Genomic DNA, 5,021 nt, shown 5'->3' with positions numbered 1-5,021 from the left:
CTTCACTGCCCACTCCCAAGCTGAGTTAGTGTCCCTACTGAGTGGTCCCATGGTACCCCAGCTTATTTCTGTCCTATCACTTTCCATGCATTCTGCTTCTCAAACCAGGGTACCATTGAGTACAAAGTATATGATATTATAAGGTATCTTCTCCAGGGCATGAGTTTTATCTAATAATAAGTAAAATAAAGGTCATAAATTTTTCTCAGCCAAAATATTAGACTACAAAAGAAAATTCACAATTGCATAGGGTGCCTAGAGGACATGTGTTTATTGTCCTTTGTTTTTAGGTCTGCTTTGCAGAAAAGTTGGAGAAATATTTATTGCCAGATGATAGTGAAATTATGCTGTAACTTGTATATTTCTGCCACCAGACTAACAGCTTTGTCAGGGCAGAGAATGTATATCATTCACCTCTGAATTAGCAATACTTAGCTACTTCCAGGAGGCCTGGCTCAAAGTAGAGGCTCCAGAATGATTGTGAATTGAACTCTGTCTTCTCCCAGTACTTTGGAGAGAATGTAGTATTTCCTCCAAGGAGAAGAACTTTGAAACTGTTTAACTAACAGGACTTCACATCAAGTGCCTAGTGGAGAGAATACACTCTTGGCTGTACTTTTTGGGAATGGTAATTAACCTACCTCAGCTTTGGCTTCCCAACCTGGTAAGGTTATGAAAATTGAATGAGGAAAGATTCAAAAAATGCCAAGCACTGTGCTTGGCACATAAAAGGTGCATGAAAAAAAAAGTTTCTTTATTTTCTTCTATAGTCACTTTCTGGTTATTAATCTACAAACTAAGAGATGATTCTGGTCACTTTAATCATTTCACGCAACTCAAAAAGGACCTGGTATCCATGGCTCAGATATGAGCCACTGGAGCTTTTTCTGCAATACCCTGCTCCTTCCTCCTAAACCTCCAACCTAATATTACCATACCATTCAAGAGATTACTTGCTATCTCGGTTACCTTCACATTAAACCTGGGCTTCTAAGAGAGGGATAATTTAACTAGAAGGTGGAGAAAGGTAACCACCTGTTGGAAGGTGTGAGCTGCAGAGTCAGGGCCCATTTCAAGCCTTGCCTTGTTCAGTAATCTGATTTACTCTCTCAACTTCAAGGCATGTCTCGGTCCTGGTTCTGGAGACAGCCCTGGACAAATGTTGCCAGTTCCCAACATAGAGCATTAGCCAGGGAATCAGGATCCCCAAATGGCTGTGTATTTTGCTATTTGCCTGGGTCCACGGTAGCTTTAACAGGAAACTAATAAAACTTAATAAAACTTAAGCTTCAGGATCCTCTCTTTGAAAGGCCCGTAAGAATGCTGAAATGTTCTAGATTGAGAGGGAAGTCAGGTTGCAATCAGGGAGCATTCTTATATAAGCTCTTCTGAAAACTTGCCTAAAGAAATTTCAGAAGAAAGAGACCTAGAGATCCATGACTCCAGTAATTTGTTGATTCTTTCTTCTCATTTCAAATGAATACTCAGTTTTGTAATAATTTTTTTTTTTGAAATTTTATATTATTTTTCTTAAAGATGGCCCCACAAACCTGGATCCCAGGCTGGATCAGGTTCTTCTCCAATCCGTGTCTACTTTTCTCAGTGCCTCACTAACCTATAGTTCACCAGAAAGTCACAAGTATGGGAGGAGACTCTGCAGGGGTTCCTGTAGCGATGACTACATGCAAGATGGAACCACCCTCACTGCTTGCATTCCATCTTCTACTGCAGGTACACATTGGATGCCTTGCACCAATTCTTCTTCCACAAATATTAGGGCCCTCTTGCATTCCCAAGTGTTTCACTGGAAGTAAAAGATAAAACCTCTATTAGTTAGCTTCTGCCCTGAATCTAAAAACTTTTAAAATAGTCTTTTTATACCTACTTTTATGCATCAAATAGACTTTGAACTAGAGTTAGATAAGGGAATAACTGCTTTGTAAATGGAAAGGTAGTAAGAATTTACTTAAGCTATTTCCCGTTTAGAAAAAAAAAAGTGCAGCTCACTGCCAGCTGACTCCTTCAAATTCATACTGGACTCTGTGTGAACAAGCACATTTCACATGTAACCAGACTGACTTTCACAAAGTACATAGAGCTTGAGACCAAATTGTGCTCGTTTCATCAGGATGTACTGCTTCATAGCCAACCGCCCCTTGAATAGCATCAGCGATTCATCAACTACAATGTTTCTGTTTGGAGTATATACAGTTGAAAACTTATTTACAAGAAAGTTGAACACGGGTTTGAACTTCTGCAATGAAATCTGGGCCTTTGACCAGTGGATATGGAAGAATTGTTGACAAAATACAGGCACTGAAGCAAAAGTAAAAATCTTTCACCAGTCATAATTTGCCTGAGATAAGGCACATCCAAAAGAGGCCTTGTCAACCAAAACATCTCCAGCCCAGGTTTCTGCACAATATCTTGCAATAACATTACTGCAAAAAAGACTTTCAGTTCATCACTATCAGCGTCTTTCCATTTATCCATCCATGAAAATCTTTTCAGACCAGGTGGCTTTGAAACCAACAAGGAAGCTTGGCCATTCATTTCGCTAATAATTTTTGAAACTAATTTTCCAGTAAAGAACAGTTCAAAATACTGTAGCCAGTCAGTGGTATCACCGACATGAACTTTTCTGCCAGGTGTGCTAGGAAAGTCATACCTTTCACATGGAATCATAACATGAGTTGACCATTTCAGAGCACGACCCAAGTCAGCTGATGTAGGGCTATTTCCATCAGATTCCAAATTGGATGGAGGCCTAACCATATAGTCTTCCAAAGCACTATCTGAAAAATCAGAATCATCTATTTCGGAAAAATTGGATTCACCAAGTAAATCTTGAGCTAACAACTGTTCAAGAATGATGTTAACATCACACGTAGGAATGCTACGTCTTCTAGGATTTGACATTTTCAGTGATCAAGAATTATTATATTTTGTAAATGGAAATACCACTACTAAAAACAGAATGCTATAAATAGAATGATGTCATTTGTTTCCAAAGACTATCAATACACTAGAGCGATGCAAAAATAGTAATAAAAGTGAGATATTTCATGGCAAACTTTGGGGGTAAGGTTAAGGCTGTAATCCGTAAGTTATCTTGGGGTAAATGCTGCAGCTGCAAGCGCTGCTGACAAGTATTCTCCGAGAAAACAGGAAATGGGTTAATAAAATGTTTTATATTTTTAATAGAATTTGTGAAAAATGGATCTCAGATCCCAGCTAAGTGATAACAATGATGAAATCCTTTTGTCACTTCAGTTGTAAATCTGTCCAGCCTAATGAATAACTGTAGATGAAAAAAACAAAAAACATAGTCCAGTGCATACTCTGCTGTGAAAAAGTATCCAGAGTTTTTCAGTTTGACTAACACATAAATGTGCTCCAAATCGTCATTCCCCATAGTTGCTTCTGTGTAAACAGGTGAGAATGACATAAACAGTCAATTATTATATAATGTAAAAATGTAAGAGTGTTGTGGAAATACTGAGGTGGGAATGCTGACCCACAGAGTGGCCAGGATGATGTCGTGTTATGAGAAGTTAGCTCTAGCATAGGTTAAGAGGCTAGATAGGTCACTGGGGCCCAGAAAGTTAGAGTCTTGTGTGTAGGTTAATTTGGGCTATATCGAGGGATATTGGGAATCTATGAATGTTAAGCAAGACTATTATATGGCCAGATTTATTTTGGAAGAGATCTCTCTAGCTGCAGTATGGGGGATGGGTTAGGGGTAAGTAGGGACAAATGGAGACAAGAAGGCCAGTTAGGAAGCTGGTGAGATAACTTAGAGGAGAGATGTTTGAAAGGCAGGAAGGAGTCCTGAGGATGGAGAGAAGAAAACAGGTTCAAGACAGATTAAGGAAGTAAATTTGGCAGCCTGTAATAACTATTGGTTGTCAGGAAGAGCAGTTTTAGAAGAAGAAAGACACTTAGATGACTCCCAGATTTCTAGTTTCAGTGACTGGGTGGTACCTGCAATTCACCAAAAGAAACAATGCAAGAGGAGAATCAGGTTGGATGGTAGGGTGGTACATTTGGCTAGTGGCAGCTCCAGAATACCTACACAGAAGAGGTGTAAAGCATCAGGACTGTGGGATCCATCTTAAAATAATGTTTACAGTAATAAGCACTCTGTTCGTATGTATGTTTAGATTTGATGTCTAGGGGCCTCTGTTCCCACCTGTGTAAAATAAGTGACAGATTATGAGGACTTAAGGTTCCCCCATCCTGAATTCAGCATTGGGTAACTGTATTATTCAAGATTTTTTTAATTGCACATGGCAGAAACCAAATTTAAACAAGCTCAAGGATCAAGGGGAAATTTATCAAACCCAGGAAGAGGTAGGCATGGAGCTTCAGGAATGACTAGGTCCAGGAGCCCTCATGTTGGCAGGATACTCTCTCCTTCTCATTTCTAATCTTTGCTTGTCAGTGCCTATTGGCTTTATTCTTTCCCATCACAGACAGACTTTCTCCGCATAGGAGGGAACAGAGGGCCTTTGGACTCACATTACTCTAGCTCAGCCACTGGTGAAAAAAGAGAGTCTCTCTCTACAAGCTCGTTTTAACAAAATCTCAGGGAAAGGTTCCAATTGTTCTGGTTTGGTTCACAAACCCACTTCTTAAACTAATCTGTGTTCCTAAAGGAGCAGAGTCTGTACCAAAAGGAAGGACAGGAAGAAAACACATGAGGCCGTTCCTCCAACCTATTAAACAGGAAGACTTGTTGATGGCTGTAGGACATCAGGTGAGGCAGTAGAGCAAAACCTGGATATGTGAGCTCAGAGGACAGCACTACACTGAAGACATACACATCTAATAGTTCAGAAAAGTAGTTGATTGTCTTGACAAAATTAATGGCAGATTAATTCTACAAGCTTGGTAAATAGATTAATTCATGATCACTATTATTCAGATAATCCTTAATATATATTTTATAGAGGTTTAAGTGGGATCAAACAGTGAAGTTCACAGTTACAATTGTTTTATTTATTTAATTTTTCAATTAC

Source organism: Pteropus vampyrus, unplaced genomic scaffold, assembly GCF_000151845.1.
Source record: "Pteropus vampyrus isolate Shadow unplaced genomic scaffold, Pvam_2.0 Scaffold20, whole genome shotgun sequence".
Classification (NCBI taxonomy): domain Eukaryota; kingdom Metazoa; phylum Chordata; class Mammalia; order Chiroptera; family Pteropodidae; genus Pteropus; species Pteropus vampyrus.
The sequence above is the reverse complement of the archived record's forward strand: the minus strand, read 5'-3'. Positions refer to the sequence as shown.